This window comes from Schistocerca gregaria, chromosome 11, assembly GCF_023897955.1.
Source record: "Schistocerca gregaria isolate iqSchGreg1 chromosome 11, iqSchGreg1.2, whole genome shotgun sequence".
In the NCBI taxonomy this organism is placed as follows: Eukaryota; Metazoa; Arthropoda; class Insecta; order Orthoptera; family Acrididae; genus Schistocerca; species Schistocerca gregaria.
The window spans coordinates 74,324,342-74,344,975 of NC_064930.1; the positions used below are offsets into that span (position 1 = coordinate 74,324,342).

The 20,634-nt window shown below is 43.6% G+C and overlaps 1 protein-coding gene across 1 annotated transcript in view; it reads right to left on the reverse strand.

Annotated features, from left to right (window-relative positions):
* Positions 1–17,476, reverse strand: part of LOC126295334 (alpha-mannosidase 2) — a 923,615-nt gene extending 906,139 nt beyond the window's left edge. The window contains exon 1 of the mRNA XM_049987803.1: positions 16,992–17,476. The gene's annotated coding sequence lies outside the window, so the exon portion shown is untranslated. The remainder of the gene's footprint in view (positions 1–16,991) is intronic.
* Positions 17,477–20,634: the final 3,158 nt, after the last annotated feature.

Consider the following 20,634-nt stretch of genomic DNA (forward strand, 5'->3'; position numbering starts at 1 on the left):
TCCCTCTCTTTTAGCTACAAAACTCTATTTTCCAGCATAACCACCGTTAAATGCGGCGGCGATAAGCCACTTGCGAGGGGGCGGTAAAATAATAAAGAAGAAGAAGAAGTGCGGTTGCAGCGTTCACACGCGTAAATGCATACACAAATGTTGGTCAAAAAATGTTATTGCAAATTTTGGCTCTGACGTGAGTCTCAAGGGGATGGTTTCCACACTTGGTGCATTAGTACACTTTCACACTCGCACATTTGTTATAGTTTTTGGATTAATTATTATTAAGTACAGTTTATGCTAGGAAACAACAATCGACATCTACCTCTACATTTATACTCCGGAAGCCACCCAACGGTGTGTGGCGGAGGGCACTTTACGTGCCACTGTCATTACCTCCCTTTTCTGTTCCAGTTGCGTTTGGTTCGCAGGAAGAACGACTGCCGGAAAGCCTCCGTGCGCGCTCGAATCTCCCTAATTTTACATTCGTGATCTCCACGGGAGGTATAAGTAGGGGGAAGCAATATATTCGATACCTCATCCAGAAACGCACCCTCTCGAAACCTGGACAGCGAGCTACACCGCGATGCAGAGCGCCTCTCTTGCAGAGTCCGCCACTTGAGTTCGCTAAACATCTCCGTAACGCTATCACGCTTACCAAATAACCCTGTGACGAAACGCGCCGCTCTTCTTTGGATCTTCTCTATCTCCTCCGTCAACCCGACCTGGTACGGATCCCACACTGATGAGCAATACTCAAGTATAGGTCGAACGAGTGTTTTGTAAGCCACCTACTTTGTTGATGGACTTTCCCAATTAATCTCAACCTGGTACCCGCCTTACCAACAATTAATTTTATATGATCATTGCACTTCAAATTGTTTCGCTCGCATACTCCCAGATATTTTACAGAAGTAACTGCTACCAGTGTTTGTTCCGCTATCATATAATCATACAATAAAGGATCCTTCTTTCTATGTATTCGCAGTACATTACATTTGTCTGTGTTAAGGGTCAGTTGTCACTCCCTGCACCAAGTGCCTATCCGCTGCAGATCTTCCTGCATTTCGCTGCAATTTTCTAATGCTGCAACTTCTCTGTATACTACAGCATCATCCGCGAAAAGCCGCATGGAACTTCCGACACTATCTACTAGTTCATTTATATATATTGTGAAAAGCAATGGTCCTATAACACTCCCCTGTGGCACGCCAGAGGTTACTCTAACGTCTGTAGACGTCTCTCCATTGAGAACAACATGCTGTGTTCTGTTTGCTAAAAACTCTTCAATCCAGCGACACAGCTGGTCTGATATTCCGTAGGCTCTTACTTTGTTTATCAGGCGACAGTGCGGAACTGTATCGAACGCCTTCCGGAAGTCTAGGAAAATGGCATCTGCCTGGGAGCCTGCATGTAATATTTTCTGGGTCTCAAAGAAAGCGAGTTCTCACACGATCGCTGTTTCCGGAATCCATGTTGGTTCCTACAGAGTAGATTCTGGGTTTGCAGAAACGTGATACGCGAGCAAAAAAGCATGTTCTAAAATTCTACAACGGGTCGACGTCAAAATTAGGCGATTATCATATTAAAATCAGTTTTTCACGACACAGTTCAATCACTATATATTGGCGTTGTCCTTTTCTTTCACACAATGAAATTACCACTGGTGAGACTGCTTACAGTTTTACTTTAATAATAATTTGACTCCCAGCCCCCAATAGCAGTAATGTAGGCTGATATAATCGAAAGTTATTCAGTCAATTCGAACAGAATCACAAGTCCCACTGTCCTCTTTGTTGTAGCAGTTTTGGCGCGAAATCACAGATCGCCACATGTTCACTTACGCCGATGTATACCTCGTAATTCGCACTCAAATAATCGTAGCACTTCCAGTTCACCACCTATTAAACAATACTCTTTGTCGAAATAAATTTTTATACGATCACATGGGCCACCCTCAAGTGGGGTTCGCTCGCGACCCACCCTCCGAAATGATTGAGCAACGATTGACCCCTGGCCAAAACGGCCGCTTGCTTATATATAGGCTAGGACGCCAACCCCCTGCTTATGCAAGTACCAATGTCACCAGCTAAGGCTACAAATACTGATACATACATCCCTCGACAGAAATAAGCACAACATCGGAAAAAAGTACATCTTACTGACTATTTTACATTAATTTCTACGGTTATTCTATCGCCCGTAAATCAAGTTCCACTTCTTGCAAAATTTCGCCACTTAGCGCAAATTTGTTTATTGACATCTGTGCTGCAATGTTTTAACGTAGAACTGCATATAGCACCGTTTTTACACGTAATCTATAGCGATCTCTACATTGCGCTGCTCAAAATCTTTATATCTATAACAATTAATTAACTGTGGGCGATTAATAATAATTTGCAAACAATGAGAACTATTGCAAGTTAAGTGTATAGTATAACTTAACTAGTTTAAAATACGTGTGATGCCACCCAAAAAGTATTATATAGTGCCGTTCTTTACGTCATGAATTTTCTATGGAATTTTATAAAGAATTTTCCGTCAAACTTTGTTTATTGCCCTATACGGGCTTAATTATTTACGAATCTTAACATATGACTACGGCACTCGATCTGCTATGACGGAACGTTTTAAATGAGTGCTCGCTCACCCCTGTAAGTTGTTTACTGTTTTTATTGATCTTTCAGTATTCGTGATATTAACCGATTTTGAGGTTGCTATAACTTTTGCGCCTCGTGACTTGAGATAAACATCGATCGTTCAGAAGGTGCGTATTGCTGACCACAATCCGCTGCCGCATCGCTCTTCGCCGTAAGTCACGTAGTTCTCGGGTAAAACCAAACAGTGGCCCAAGCTGCAGGCCACGTGGTCGCACGGAGACAAAGACATCTCACAGCGACCGCTGCAAATCTTGTGCGGTTCTAGGCGCTATAGTCTGGAACCGCGCGACTGCTACGGTCGCAGGTTCGAATCCTGCCTCGGGCATGGATGTGCGTGATGTCCTGAGGTTAGTTAGGTTTAAGTAGTTCTAAGTTCTAGGGGACTGATGACCACAGCAGTTTAGTCCCAAAGTGCTCAGAGCCATTTGAACCAGGGCCTGCGTGCCCGGACGCCACTACCAACAGAGACGGCCAGTTGAGCAGCGAGGTGTTTGATCACCTACAACGAGAGTGTCCGCACGTTCCAACATTGCAGGTGTAGCAGCTGTGTGCGGACGACCGTAACGTGGGAGATGCGACAGGTTTGCGGGGCCTTGTTACGACGATGACAGACGCCTCGCCCAACGATTCACCGTGCTTTTGTTCACTGCCATGTCTCCGTAGACACCCTGGAAGCGCCTACGAATATCTTTGGTGATCCGGTTTTCCGCCAAAGGTAACTCACCGACAGCTCTCTGCTTGGAACACACCTCCGTTACAGGGGGCAGTTTTGAGGTTACATATGGCGCCGTTACCTATCGCAACTTCATGAAACACGAAGGGGGCTCCTGTAGGCACGGCGGTTACCGCCGAAACAAACGCTTTTCGGTTACACCAATTCATCCGATCTCCTGTTTAACCTGTTTCGGAAATAAACGATTTTCGGTATTTCATTACTGTCACTTCCAGTAAGAAAAGATTTCGAACAAAATTGAAAAATTCTAATGAATCTGAAAGAGTAGGATTCTTTTAAAATAATTAGCTCATGAGTTTAAAACCTAATAGGGTATCTTTACCAGAGTTTCGTACGAATTTAGAGATTTGACAAGGAGTCACTGTCGTGTCAATTCGTTCTTACGAGTAACTTTTAATTTTATGATTTGAAACTCGACTGATTGCAACCAATGGTCCTTGTGAGCGGTCTTAATTTCTGTTTCTTCTTTTTCTTTTCAGTTCATCCGCTTGGACGTAAAAATTCAGCAACGTAAATAATGGCTCAGATCGCTCTGAGCATTATGGGACTCAACTGCTGTGGTCATCAGTCCCCGAGAACTTAGAACTACTTAAACCTAACTAACCTAAGGACATCACACACATCCATGCCCGAGGCAGGATTCGAACCTGCGACCGCAGCAGTCGCACGGTTCCGGACTGCGCGCCTAGAACCGCGAGACCACCGCGGCCGGCCGTAAATAATGTTTAGTTTTAATAAATCTTTGAGATGTTTAGCCCTTTGACAGCCAGCTCTCGCTGCGCCACCATCGTAATGCGGAAATACACTCCTGGAAATGGAAAAAAGAACACATTGACACCGGTGTGTCAGACCCACCATACTTGCTCCGGACACTGCGAGAGGGCTGTACAAGCAATGATCACACGCACGGCACAGCGGACACACCAGGAACCGCGGTGTTGGCCGTCGAATGGCGCTAGCTGCGCAGCATTTGTGCACCGCCGCCGTCAGTGTCAGCCAGTTTGCCGTGGCATACGGAGCTCCATCGCAGTCTTCAACACTGGTAGCACGCCGCGACAGCGTGGACGTGAACCGTATGTGCAGTTGACGGACTTTGAGCGAGGGCGTATAGTGGGCATGCGGGAGGCCGGGTGGACGTACCGCCGAATTGCTCGACACGTGGGGCGTGAGGTCTCCACAGTACATCGATGTTGTCGCCAGTGGTCGGCGGAAGGTGCACGTGCCCGTCGACCTGGGACCGGACCGCAGCGACGCACGGATGCACGCCAAGACCGTAGGATCCTACGCAGTGCCGTAGGGGACCGCACCGCCACTTCCCAGCAAATTAGGGACACTGTTGCTCCTGGGGTATCGGCGAGGACCATTCGCAACCGTCTCCATGAAGCTGGGCTACGGTCCCGCACACCGTTAGGCCGTCTTCCGCTCACGCCCCAACATCGTGCAGCCCGCCTCCAGTGGTGTCGCGACAGGCGTGAATGGAGGGACGAATGGAGACGTGTCGTCTTCAGCGATGAGAGTCGCTTCTGCCTCGGTGCCAATGATGGTCGTATGCGTGTTTGGCGCCGTGCAGGTGAGCGCCACAATCAGGACTGCATACGACCGAGGCACACAGGGCCAACACCCGGCATCATGGTGTGGGGAGCGATCTCCTACACTGGCCGTACACCTCTGGTGATCGTCGAGGGGACACTGAATAGTGCACGGTACATCCAAACCGTCATCGAACCCATCGTTCTACCATTCCTAGACCGGCAAAGGGAACTTGCTGTTCCAACAGGACAATGCACGTCGGCATGTATCCCGTGCCACCCGACGTGCTCTAGAAGGTGTAAGTCAACTACCCTGGCCAGCAAGATCTCCGGATCTGTCCCCCATTGAGCATGTTTGGGACTGGATGAAGCGTCGTCTCACGCGGTCTGCACGTCCAGCACGAACGCTGGTCCAGCTGAGGCGCCAGGTGGAAATGGCATGGCAAGCCGTTCCACAGGACTACATCCAGCATCTCTACGATCGTCTCCATGGGAGAATAGCAGCCTGCATTGCTGCGAAAGGTGGATATACACTGTACTAGTGCCGACATTGTGCATGCTCTGTTGCCTGTGGTTCTGTCAGTGTGATCATGTGATGTATCTGACCCCAATAAAGTTTCCCCTTCCTGGGACAATGAATGCACGGTGTTCTTATTTCAATTTCCAGGAGTGTACATCTATTTATCTGACGTCCATAATGACAAGGGTGGAAGCATTCCGGAAACGGGTAAGTTTGCAAGCTGTCTGCGTGCCGCCGTAGTTGAAGTACACTGAAGAGCCATAGAAACTGGGAAACCTACCTATTGCTGTGTAGGGCTCCCGCAAGCATGGAGAGGTACCGCAACAGAATGTCTACGGACTCTACTAATGTCTGAAGTAGTGCTGGAGCGCAGCGACACCATGAATCCTGCAGGGCTGTCCGTAAGAGTGCGAGGCGGTCGAAGTCACGTTGCAGGGCATCACAGATATGCTGAGTAGCGTTCAGGTCTGGGGAGTTTGCTGGTCATCGCGAGTGTTTAAAAGCGTAAGGATGTTCCTGGCGCAACTCTGTAGCAAATCCTGGGCGTGTACGGTGTCGCTTTGTCCTGCTGGAATTGCCCAAGTCCGTCGGAATGAACAATGGACACGAATGGATGCATGCTTACCTACGTGTCACCTGTCGGAGTGACAGAGGACTGAAGAGCACAACAACAACAACAGACTAGGACTGTCTGCAAAAACAATATTTGGGCATAATGATTGATAACCGGGGACAGCTCGCGTCTGAGATAAAAAAAAATCAGACTTTCGTGATGTTACTGAAATATTTCAATATATTTTAAAGATATTGGAGTTTTCATCTAGCATTTCTATCTTTGATATTTCTAGATGCAGTCTACGCGTCAAAGCCTGAAGCGTGCTAGTATCGGCTTTGTTTGAAGCAGGGCGCACGTTGCATTTTTTCTCACACTGGAGTTACTACGTAACAATTCGTTGTGTATTCTTGAGTGGCAATCTTGCCTCCCTTTCAGGGGCTAGTGTGTTTCCCTGTACCAACAACATCCGACTTGATTAATTTTCCTGGGCATACTCTACGTGTATTACTTCTTTTACAAGCAAAGTGGGACAGATGGCCTTTGTAAGTCCGGTCCCTTCAGCCCCCACAAACCAACCATCCAACAAACAAAGTGAGCATTCTTACTGAGTTTTACAAAAACCGAGTGCATGGAGTGCTCTATCACATATGAAAGCATAAAATTTTACAGGAAAGGAGTCATGTTAGACTGACAGGTACTGGTGTGGCTAGAGGAGCCTCTGGGCTATAATATCTGCACAGAGTACTCGTAAAACGTCTTTCTCCTACTGCTGCCTCTTTCCTTTCCACGTTCACATGAACCAAAACAAGAAACAAAAATGTCTACATCCACATCTACGCGATTACTCTGCTATTCACAATAAAGTGCCTGGCAGGGGGTTCAATGAACCACCTACAAGCTGTCTCTCTACCATTCCGCTCTCTAACGCCACGCGAGAAAAACGAGCACTTAAATTTTTCTGTGCGAGCCCTGATTTCTCTTATTTTATCGTGATGATCATTTCTCCCTATGTAGGTGGGTGCCAACAGAATGTTTTCGCAATCGGAGGAGAAAACTGGTGATTGAAATTTCATGAGAAGATCCCGTCGGAACGAAAAACACCTTTGTTTCCACTCCAATTCACGTATCATGTCTGTGCCACTATCTCCCCTATTTCGCGATAACACAAAACGAGCTGCCCTTCTTTGTACTTTTTCGATGTCATCCGTCGGTTCCACCTGATGCGGATCCCACACCGCACAGCAGTACTCCAAAATAGGGCGGACAAAACGTGGGCTGTAAAGTGCTTATCTTAAGACCGCTTGTCCATCGTAGTTGCTCTGAATTTCATTTCTTCTAGCATAGCCTAAACACGATCGGCGGTGGCGTGTTTGTTAGAAGTAGGTTATCTTGTCACGAAACTGAAGTGGATAGTTCCTGTGGCTTGTTACGGGTAGAGGCCATTGTTGGCAACCGGAATAAAATAATAATTGGGTCCTTTTACCGACCTCTCAATTCATATGATACAACTGCTCAAAGGTTCAAAGAAAACGTGAGTCTGATCTCGGAAACACATACAAACTCATACGATTAATTTAGTGGTGACGTTAATTTACCTTCGGTATGTTGGCGAAAATACATTTTCAATTCCGGAGATACGCATAAAACATCATCCGAAATTGTGCTAAACGCATTCTCTGACAATTATTTCGAGCGGTTAGTTCATGAGCGCACGCGAATAGTAAACGGTTGTGAAAACACCCTTATCCTCTGAGCAACAAATAATCCTGAGTTAATAACGAGTATCAAAAAGATTCAGGGATTAGTGAACACAGGGTTTTTGTAACGAGACTGAATACTGTAACCCCCAAATCCTCCAAAAATAAACCTATTCAAAAATGCACATAAAAATTCACTTGACGGCTTCCTGAGAGACAAACTCCTTCCAAATTAACAATATAAGTGTACACCAGATGTGGCTCAAATTCAAAGAAATAGTATCGGCAGCAAGTGAGAGAAATAAACTAAGAAACGACGGAGCTGATCCTTCTTGGTACACAAAACGGGTTGCAGGAACAACGAAACAAACATGTCAAATTTAAACAGACGCAAAATCTGCAAGACGGGGGATCTGTTACACAAGCTCGAAATTTAGCAAGGTCTTCAATGCGAAATGCTTATAATAGTTTCAACAACGAAACTTTGTCTCGAAACCTGGCAGAAAATCCAAAGATATTCTGGTCGTATGTGAAGTATGCTAGCGGCAAGAAAACAATCAATGCCGTCTCAGCGCGATAGCGATGGAGATACTATCGAAGACAGTGCTGTCAAAGCAGGGTTACGAAACAGAGACTTCCGAAATTCCATCACAAAAGAAGACGAAGTAAATATTTCAGAATTCGTATCAAGAACAACTGCCAACATGAGTAACGTTGAAGTAAATATCCTCGGAGTAGTGAAGCAACTCAAATCACTTAATAAAAGCAAGTCTTCCCGACCAGACCGTATACCAATTAGGGTGTATACGTGGGGTTGGGTTGGGTTGTTTGGGGAAGGAGACCACACAGCGAGGTCATCAGTCTCATCGGATTAGGGAAGGACGGGGAAGGAAGTCGGCCGTGCCCTTTCAGAGGAACCATCCCGGCATTTACCTGGTGCGACTTAGGGGAATCACGGAAAACCTAAATCAGGATGGCCGGACGCGGGATTGAACCGTCGTCCTCCCGAATGCGAGTCCAGTGTGCTAGCCACTGCGACACCTCGCTCAGTACGATGGTTACGTGGACACACACACACACACACACACACACACACACACACACACAAAAAAAAAAAAAAAAAAAAAAAAAAAAAAAAAAAAAAAAAAGATTTCCCGGATAAAAGTACACTTTCTACCGAGTAAAAATACACTTTTTCCGTGTAAAGTAACACTATACTCTTCCTCGGAACTGCAAAACTTCTCAGTTTATCGAGATTGCAACGCGCCTTTGCACGTGAGTCGTAGCTCCTGACACGTGATCTCGCCAGCCGATACAGCGGATATTCAAAGCGTAGAGACGTCATGTAGTCAGCCAATGACATTATCACTGTTAAGTAGCGCGCGCACACAAATAGGAAAAGTTAATAGTTTAATTTAATATACATAGTGTCGCTACAAGAAAAACAAAGCTTTCACATACCATATTGGTATCAACCAAGCTGCAAGAGAAGCTAAACTTTCACGTACAACGCTGATCTTCTTTGCGCGTTTACACTTCAAGATACGTAACACAAATATGCCAGTGAATTTTTTAATACCGACTTGAATGTCTGATCTTCGGCGCCTCGAAATTTTTCTAAATGGTCATGCTCAAAGAGTTGATTTTTAAGTGAGAGTCAAATGCTCTGTGATTAAAAAAAATCTCATCGCATATAGTTCATCTTGCGTAAAAGGAAATTTACTTTGAAAGTAACGCTTTACAATCAATCATTCGGATTATTTTCCCGCGACCTGTTAGAGGTTCGGGGTTTCAGCAGTCGCCAGAGAGCGCCAGATAGCAAGCGTCACACCGCTTGCGCAGCTATGATGACACAAGAAGTCCGTATGTTCGTACGTGTAAAACTTTAAAAGATCTTACGTTATGGCATTTTTTTTAAAAAAATCAAGACATCAGAGGATATTCCAAGATCATCGGAAATTCATGAACTATATATAATAACGTGCGTCGGCCGCAGTGGCCGTGCGGTTCTAGGCGCTACCGTCTGTAACCGAGCGACCGCTACGGTCGCTGTTTCGAATCCTGCTTCGGGCATGGATGTGTGTGATGTCCTGAGGTTAGTTAGGTTTAATTAGTTCTAAGTTCTAGGCGACTGATGACCTCAGACGTTAAGTCGCATAGTGCTCAGAGCCATTTTTTTTTTTAATACAATAACGTGCATTTTCGTTTTAAAGTGCGCCTTCGTGCGTCCAGATTCCGTTGTAAATTTTCTTGGTGTGTCGGTACTGTATTATTTCATTTTTGGTTCTCTATTATGGCATATGCCATACTTGCAAGAAGACGAAAATATGCTCTTTTGGAATGCAGACAACAGTTGAAACTAGCCAATAGTGTGGAGTTAAACATTTCTTTATTAATAAATCGACTGCATCAGCGTAAAAGATTAATAAAAACCACATTGCTTCAGCAAACCGACAAAAATAACTGTTCTGCAAGGCGATTAATGCTAGAGTGAAATTGCCGCCCGGGGCAGATACCCCGGTTCCCTCCCAGTGAATATGGCAGCTTACGCGCGACAGTAAAGTTTTTCCGGACAGCATCTGGCTGCTTGCTGCTATTGCTTATGCAGCTAACTGCAACACTTCTGTAGCGAGAAGCGGGAGAAGGTACTACACGTGCGCGACTCAACTGCGCCCGCATGCAACTGCTCGCACGAATCTAATTTAAACAGTCGTGACGTCACCCTCGTCGGGGGCAATGTGTTGTTATAAAGCATTGCATAGTCTTCCTAAAGCCTTTGACACATTTTCGTGGTGGTAGATGCTTGTATGAGCACTGTGTTTTGTTGTACATGGCGCATTTCCTTTGCAACTTAAGTTTTTTTTAGTTATTTTCTCTCGTTCATGTTTTATTGCTTACAGTGTTATTCTGCAGTAGCGGGATACAGTATTATCCTTTGTTTGAATATTATTTCTTACCAGTCAAAATAACAATAATTTAACTGAAAACTATAACAAAAAATCCCGGAATTCTCAAAAATTCGCTGGTTTTTCCCGGTTTCCTCCGGGATAAAAAATCGCGGGTCGTGTATACACCCTGCTTTCAGAGTATACCGAAGAATTAGTTCCATACTTAACAATCATATACAACCGCTTGCTCGCAGAAAGATCCGTACCCAAAGACTGGGAAGTTGCAAAGGTCACACCAATATTCAAGAATGAAATTGCACGCTCATATCATTAACATCGATATGCAGCAGCATTTTGGAACATATATTGTGTTTTCGAACATTATGAATTACGTCGAAGAAAACGGTCTTTTCTACCACACAGTTAACATGGATTTAGAAAACATCGTTCTTGTGGAACACAACTAGCTCTTTACTCGCATGAAATTTTGAGTGCTACTGACAAGGGATTTCAAATTGATTATGCATTTCTGGAAGGCTTTTGACACACTACCACACAAGTGGCTTGTAGTGAAATTGCTTGCTTATGGAATTTCGTCTCAGTTATGTGACTGGATTCGTGATTTTCTCTCAGACAGGACACAGTTCGTAGTAATTGACGGAAAGTCATCGAGTAAAATAGACGTGATTTCTCGCGTTCCCCAAGGCAATGTTATATGCACTTTGCTGTTCCTTATCTATATTGACCATTTGGGAGACAATCTAAGCAGCCGTCTTCGGTTGTTTGCAGATGCTGTCCTTCATCGACTAATATGGTCACCAGAAGATCAAAACAAATTGCAAAACGATTTATGAAAGATACCTGTATGTTGCGATAGTTGACAATTGACCCTAAATAACGAAAATTTTGAGATCATCGACGTGAGTGCAAAAAGGAATGCGTAAAACTTCGGTTACACGATACATCAGTTGAATCTAAAAGCCGTAAATTCAACTAAATAACTAGGAATTACAATTACGAACAACTTAAATTGGAAGGAACACACAGAAAATGTTGTGGGGAAGGCTAACCAAAGACTGCGTTTTATTAGCAGGACGCTTTGAAAATGTAACAGATCTACTACGGAGACTGCCTATATTACACTTGTCCGCCCTCTCTTGGAATACTGCTGCGCGGTGTGAGATCCTTACCAGATAGGACTGACGGAGTACATCGAAAAAGGCAGCACGGTTTGTATTATCGCGAAATATGGGAGAGAGTGACGCAGAAATGATACAGGATTTGGTCTGGACATCATTAAAACAAAGGCGTTTTTTGTTGTGGCGGAATCTTCTCACGAAATGCCAGTCATCAACTTTCTCCTCCGGATGCGAAAAATTTTGTTGACACCAATCTACATAGAGAGAAACGAGCACCACGGCAAAAATAAGGAAAATCAGAGCTCGTACGGAAAGATATAGGAGTTTGTTCTTTCCGCGCGCTATACGAGATTGGAAAAACAGAATTGTGAAGGTCGTTCGATGAAACAGGCACCTAAATGTGATTTGCACAGTATCCACGTAGATGTACTGAACAAGGCCTTCATATTAGAGCGCTTGCTTACTTAACTTTTTTCGTTTTGGTCCGTACCACTTCCTCCCAAAATATGGAAGCCAAAGAACTTGTGGAAGAAGAGATTTGTTATACTGTATCGGAGATAAAGAAGTGCTCATTGTTCATAAGGTATGCATTTTAGCCCACTTTTTATTACAGTTGTTTCCTCCGGATGGCCATTCCCTACATCTGACCATTCCTCGCGGAACAACTTGGTGATATCCCCTTCGTCATTTCTCCCTGTCACTAAAATTTGCTCTCCTTCCAACGCTTTTTCAGCATCCAGCACAACTTCCTTCTATTCTGTTCGTTCAGTATTATCAACACCCGCTGTTTGTAAAGGCTGCATTCTTATAAAACTTAGGGTTACACGAGCTACACCAGCGAGTAACACCTCAGTTCAGTTTACAGTGATAAAAGCTATAGAAAGAATAATTTAAAATTAAGAATAGATTTTTTTTAGAGAGGAAAATAGTGTAGAATCAGAGTTTGGTAATTGCAGATCAAAATTTTAGTATATCAGCAAGTAGTTTGTAAGAGGTCCATGATTAAAGAGTTTGTTGCTAGCGCACTCGAGCTGATGTAATTTCAATGTATTGCTCACGCGCTGCCTGCGATATGTAAGCTAGAAGAGAATTTGAGACCAAAGAGCAGTGTTGACTGCAGTAGGAACTGTGTAGCAGTAGGAGTAAGTTGTTGCTAGCGAGCAGTCGTGTATGGTGTATCGTGTTGGCTGGGCCGGTCGTGTACTGCGATGGCGGAGCCTGAGCGTTGTAGGATAAGGTAAAGGCAGCCTCGCGCATATGTATTATTGTTACATCAAGTCCCATGTAAATGTTTTAAAAAATCTGTTAATAATAATCTTTCTCACATAAAGTAACTTTTGACATTTATCTCAATTTAAAGAATTCACTAATTTCCCCAATCCTTGGCAATCCCGATTATTGAAAAGAAAAGTCAGTTCTTTCCTTTTTTGTAAGACAAATCTATCGGCCAGCATTGCACTTAGCTGCGCCAGGAAAATTTCTCATAGGAGCAGATATATATACGCGTTATCCGGCGATGTAATTAAGGTAAGATTTTTCAGTTTATTCAGAATGATGTATCATGGCCATGACGCAGCACTGCTGTCGTCCAAAATTTACCAGGGTAAATTGACTGTCAATTATTGAAAGGTTATAGGTTTGTCACATTGTATTATATTTTCACTGTTGGGAGGTTACACTAAATGAGAATATTATTCATATTATTTTATTTTGTGTGTGTGTGTGTGTGGGGGGGGGGGGGGGGGGGGTTACAAGTTTAACGTCTAAGTACAGCAAAGGCACGGAAGCTCCGTCATGGAGAAGACACTGACGCTAAACTCTTGTGATGAAAAACCTATAAAAAGGCCTCATCGTCAGTATTGTCGCCTTTTTTCCTTGATTGCTTCGTTAAAGGGCGGGGATCCCGTGTCAGTCAGCGAGACATTAATTAGATTGGACTTTATCGTGTTAAGATTCACGATACAAAAAATGGTTCAAATGGCTCTGAGCACTATGCAACTTAGCATCGGAGGTCATCAGTCACCTAGAATTTAGAACTACTCAAACCTAACTAACCTAAGGACATCACGCACATCCATGCCCGAGGCAGGATTCGAACCTGCGACCGTAGCAGTCGCGCGGTTCCAGACTGTAGCGCCCAGAACCGCGCGGCCACCCCGGCCGGCTTCACGATACACTGTTAGAATATTACGGAGATGAAAAGTGATGTAGTGTACGATCTCTGACTGTTGTTAGCAACGGAGTATTAAGGAGATTTTAGGAATTTAGTGCTAGATTGGAAGTTTACGGACATATAGACGACAGAAACTCAAATTATCTGCTGATACGAGTGAATTCAGAGGTATCGGTAATCAGATATTAACGTGTGGACTTTTCGAAAATACCGTGTGCCGTTAGTTGCGAATCTGGACGTAGAGCGCGTGCATATCGGCATTTGCGGACTGTTTCGATTCCTCCGGGCTGGGAACCTTTTAAATAGACCATCATCCATCACCATCTTAATTCTTGAATAGAGAGTGAAAGTGAAATGCAACAGTGTTGTACTTATTTGATTTACCTAGTACCAATCAGTGAAGGTTTTACGGAACCAAAGCTATTCAGCAGTAAGTCAGCACCACCTAGCGGAAAGCGTAGGCATTAACCAACACCCTAACTGAAGTTTTTTATAGACTGCTTAATATGAACTTTTGAGAGTTTTTGATGTCCCCCACCCCATCCGAAAGGTGGCGCAGGCTGTCTTAATCATAGAAGTGGAGAGTTTTAGCCGGGCAAACTACTAAATAAAAGCGATATTTACAAGACTCGCATTAATAGCAAAACAAGATCCGCACCTCATCGGAGAGTCACCGCTGTGGCGTCGGGAAGTAAAGCCGAAAAACCTACCGACGATACGTGTCTACGAGCAGACGCCGACGTGGAGTCCCTAAAAAGGGAACCACAAGAGAGTTGGGAATGCTTCAAGCGGTTCCCAACCTTTCCGAGGCCATTACGACTGAGTGTAACCATATTTTAACTAGTAACACACTCTCATCACCATCGTCAACTTTAATGTCTAACTATACTTCAGAACTGAAAAAGAATTTTCTTTGAAGATTTTTCTTTAAATGACGTAAAGGAAACAAAAGATAAATTATTAAAGTCCATGGAGAAGAAATAGAAATGTTGAGGTTCGCCGACAACATTGTAATTCTGTCAGAGACAGCAAAGGACTTGGAAGAGCAGGTGAACGGAACGGACAGTGTCTTGAAAGGAGGATATAAGACATCAACAAAAGCAAAACGAGGCTAATGGAATGTAGTCGAATTAAGTCGGGTCAAGCTGAGGGAATTAGATTAGGAAATGAAACACTTACAGTAGTAAAGGAGTTTTGCTATTTGGGGAGTAAAATGATGATGGTCGAAGTAGAGAGGATATAAAATGTAGACTGGCAGTGGCAAGGAAAGCATTTCTGAAGAAGAGCAATTTTTAACATCGAGTATAGATTTAAGTGTCAGAAAGTCGTTTGTGAAAGTATTTGTATGGAGTGCAGCCATGTATGGAAGTGAAACATGGTCGATAAATAGTTTGGACAAAAAGAGAATAGAAGCTTTCGAAATGTGGTGCTACAGAAGAGTGCTGAAGATTAGATGGGTAGATCACATAACTAATGAGGAGGTATTGAATAGTATTGGTGAGAAGAGGAGCTTGTGGCACAACTTGACTAGAAGAAGGGATCGGTTGGTAGGACATGTTCTGATGCATCATGGGATCACCAATTTAGTATTGGAGGGCAGCGTGGAGGAAGACCAAGAGATGAATACAGTAAGCAGATTCAGAAGGATGTAGGTTGCAGTAGGTACTGGGGGATGAAGAAGCTTGTACAGGATAGAGTAGCATCGAGAACTGCATCAAACCAGTCTCAGGACTGAAGACAATAACAACAGCTTTCACCTCTGGCACAGTGAGTCACTGGTTAATGCTAATATTTGAGAAATAGAGTAATTATTGGTTAATGAAACTGGAACAGAAAATAAAATCGATACTACTGATACGAAACAGCCTCCGCCACGCACTGTTTGCCGTGTACTGAAGATGTAGACGGGACGTTTTACGCAGAAGTGGCAGCGCGAGCTAACGGTAAGAGTATTTCCAGTCCGACATTGAATTAGCGCGATTTAACCATATACGACTGCGTGTTGCAGTGGACGTTAGCAAGTTTAAATTACAGGACTGCGAGATGGATCGTGGCAGGGCGCACACGAAATTTCCCCTCCCCTGCGCCACCACCGCCAACCCCTTGCTCTACCACACCCTCTGAGATAGCGATTTGTCTTCCTTGCGACGACAGCAGCAACAAAAACCGGACCCAGACTGGCAGACACATGCAGAGGAAGTTCGCGTTGTGTCGCGAGCCTTTCGGACAAAACACGAAAATTCCCCCTGCCAGGAGCGAAGAGGCAAGATGCGAGTCTCCTGCGCAGACAACTAATCGATTGACGGCGACAGCGAAAGAGGAGAGAAATGATTCACACTGACGAATCTTTTCCGCTTTCCCTCCAACCGGAGTCGCAAAGAGGAAACGAAAACGCACCAGCAAGAAAGTCACTGCTTAACACGACACGTTTAAACACAAACACACAGACATAATAAAGTCTAGAAACGGACGTGTGTCGAGGCGAATCAGAGTAATGCAATGGACGCCATAAACGGAAAGCTGACTGACCTAAATAACAGTGATCTTCACAACAACAAAAAATAGTTTTCTTTGTTGCGAAGGAAAATCCTATTTATGTTAAACTCATCGTTCTACAGTAACAACAGCAGGAAAATATACGAAACTTCCCTTTTAAGTATAACGTAGCATCGTCGACAGTATTACAAAACCCTACTGCCGGCCAAAATTTGCTGGTCTCTTGCCCGTACTGTAACATGGATCCCATTTCCACAAAGGTATGTGTGTAACTTCTTTTTGTTTGCGTCAATACCAAATATATACCGTCAAGATTTCGAATGAATGACAGACTACTCGCACATATTAACTTTTTAAACAAGCAAGAGAGGCAAAGAATTTCCTGACAGATAGGACTACTTCACACTGCTTGTGAAACTCACGCAAGTTGCGCCTTTGAACGGAAATATGGCCACATTTTATATTACGAGATGCTTGTTGCCTTTAGAAGTGTTGTGATATGATCATAGCACCAATGTACGAGCTGTTTTCTAGCATCGAACAGTAATCACAGCACTTGCTAAAATTTTTATTATCGATGATGAAGGAGAAACTGAGCAATTTATTCACCTTGGGCTGCTGCAGCAACGACGGAGAATTCCTGAGGACGTTGGCTCCACGTATAATCCTGTCCGCATTGAGCGGTGGCACTATGGTATTTGCACTTTTTTCAAACGAATTTTAGAAAATTTTCTTCCGCTGTTCACAAAAAAGCACTGTTATGCACCACTGATGCACGTCAAATTCAGCAGTTACCACGAGATCTCAGGAGGTAAGCTGTCTATGCAGCTCGTTATTTATTTCTTTTGAGAGGTGGCCGACACTCTGGTAACGAGACAATTTATTCGACACGAAACACAAATGTAAAAACGGTCACCGGCTATTTTCGAAATAGTGTCCCGCAGCCGCTCGTACGGAAAGAGTGTGTCTTCGGAGTAAAACAAAACAAAAAAAAAAGGAAGGGGAACAAAAGAATACCGATCCCGTTCGTACTCGCAACGGCGTGTGACGCGCACCTCTAACACATTACCGCTATGGCGGCGCCGCAGAACTGACAGCAAAGATCCGTGTGCGGCCGCTACAGGCGTCTGGCGTGCTGGGGTGGGGGGGCTGCGCCGCTGCCAACATCGCGCAACCAAATTACACTAGCGCCCGAAACGCCGACAACACGGAAGCTCGATTGCCATTTTTATTCCGTGAACGGTTCAAGAGATCAAAATTCCGGCAAATAGTAGTAGGCAGACGGACACGTATCTCTGTTGCATGATTAATAGCTTTAACTCCTGTATCATAGAGAAAATCATTTCTTCAAGATGCAACAGTAGACTGAGGTAAGGCCGGTATTACACTATCAAATTTCTTTGTCAAAGATTTGATCAAGGATGTGATCAAATATTCCGTCAAATATATTTGACAAAGACCTTTGACGTAGCGCTAGAAGGGGTATTATTACACTGTCATCAAATTTTTCGTCAAAGTTCAAGATGGCTGACATCAACTTGTTATTAACCGCAGCAGCTGCACGTACCGCAATTGCATTGTGTGCATATGCGGAAAAGAAGTGGGGGAGAGAAAGGAACCATACATACGAGGTTGACAGTCTTAAATTGCTGGGGTTACAACTTGATAATAAATTCAGTTGGGGGGAGCACACAACACAACTGCAGAAACGCCTTACAAATCTGTATTTACAATTCGAGTGTTAGCAGACATAGGCAACATAAGAATGGAAAAGCTTGCTTTCATTCCATAATGTCATATGGTACAATATTTTGGGGAAACTCTTCAAGTCAAAAGTTTTCAGAGTCCAAAAGCGTGTAATACGTATTATTTGTGGAGTAAATTCACGGCCGTCCTGCAGAAACCTCTTCAAAGAACTGGGTATACTAACTACTGCCTCTCTGTATATTTACTCCTTAATGAAATTTGTCCTAAATAATATATCTCTTTTTCCAACAAACAGCTCAGTTCATACGTACAATACCAGGAACAAAAATGATCTGCACAGAGACTTAAAAGCACTTACTTTAGTTCAAAATGGGGTCCACTACTCAGGAACTCTCATATTCAATAATTTGCCAGCAAACATAAAAAAGTTAGTTACAAATAAAGATCAGTTTAAAAGGAGCCTGAAAGACTTACTAGTGGCCAACTCCTTCTACTGCATTGACGAAATTTTTAATAGAAACAAATGATGTGTTGTATTTATTCATATTATTAATATTGTTATTTCAGCTTTAAAAAATTGACATGTACCACATCCACGAGGATCTCCTCAGCACGGATCTATGGAAAGAAAAACTAATCTAATCTGGGTGAAGCCGTGGGTTTTACGACGACACGATAGAAGCATTCAACAAAACTTGTTACGTGTGCATACAGTGGAAGACGTCATGTCATAAAACAATTACTTAAGAATGGATGAGCATACATTTCTGTATGTGCTCAGTGAAGTGTATCCTCATATCACAAAGCACAATATTCACGTAAGAACTGCTACATCTTCAGAAGACAAGATCACTGTAACACTCCGATTCCTTGCTACAGGAGAGGGTCATGTTAGGTTAGGTCAGGTCAGGTCACGTCTCCAATCTTCTTAATCTATTTTTGTATTCAGGGTGCCTCAACGTTGTAAAGCGCCTCATCAGCTTCATACATCTCTATTAATTCTGTAGTTGTCGGCACACACCAATTGTATTTACCGGCAATGTTTATAAAAACACTACAGACGACAGAACGCTGCAGCGATGCTAGCGCTCCATGTGGTAACATGTGATATTGTAGTGAACAGAAGACAAGCTATTTCTCTGATCAAATCTACGGCGAGGACCTACATTTGATCAAATATTGGACGACATTTGACAAAGTTCCTATTACACCATCAAATATCTTTGACAAAGAGCTGACCTCTCGATCGTGCCCCATAAATGTTCGATGGGATTCATGTCAGGCAATCTGGATGGCCAGACCATTCTCTCAAACTGTCCAGAATGTTCTTCAAACCAATCGCTAACAATGGGCTGTTTACCTACGTTAAAAATATGGTTCGTATGGTTGTTACTCGGAGTGATTATAACATTCAAATCGCATTTGTGGTCAGTATTCTCACAAAATGTATGTTATTATGATTTAATAAAAGCTTAAAAATCAGTAAATAATTAATGGAAAATCTCATATAAAGATGTGAAACAATTACTAACAAAGAGATAGAGGGGCTGGCCAGTACTTACCTGAGCTCAGTACAGCCGATAGAAACACAAAAAACAACCGAAAATTTAAGTTCCTAGCTTTCGGAATAAATGTTCCTTCATCAGAGAGGAGAGAGGGGAAAGAAAGGGAAGAAGGGAAAGTGGTTTTAGTTACTCACAACGCAGGTTATGAAGCAACAGGGAAAGGAAAACAGGGAGGGTAGCAAGGATGGAGGCATGGTTGTCAGAGGGAAGCCAAAGATATTCTACTGTAGGTGCTGTGCCAGCTTCAAACCAAAGAGGATGCATACGGAAGTAAAGAGGTGTATAGTATAAAGATGTAGGATGAAAAGATGCATGAATGGCTAAAGAGGAAAGGAAAAGAGGAGAAGACTGAAAAGTAAATGGGAGTGAGGTTGTTTAACATAGGTTCAGTCCAGGGGGATGGCGGGATGAAAGGATGTGCTGGAGTGCAAGTTCCCCCTGATGAAGGAACATTTATTCCGAAAGCTAGGAACTTAAATTTTCGGTTGTTTTTTGTGTTTCTATCGGCTGTACTGAGCTCAGGTAAGTACTGGCCAGCCCCTCTATCTCTTTGTTAGTAAATCAGTAAATAATCAAGATATGGTCACGTGCTCGAAAACGCTCTGTTGTTGGCTGAAGATCTGGTGACGTCACAGACTAGGAGTAAGACAAAGCTATACGTGTGTTACAGGAATGTTAGCTGTAGTTACTAGGTTCTTACGACCTTTTTCAGCAAATAGTTTAGATAGTGATGGAAAACGCATTTACAACTTTTAAGCAACAATAGAGAGAAATTTCGTGAACTCTGATAGTGGAAAGCTTACGAAAATCGATGCGTTTATGCTCCACGCATTTAGAGCGCGATATGTTCAAGGAAGGGCATTTTTTACCCTGCTTCCTGCAACATCATTGTTGTTGTTGTGGTCTTCAGTCCTGAGACTGGTTTGATGCAGCTCTCCATGCTACTCTATCCTGTGCCAGCTTCTTCAGCTCCCAGAACC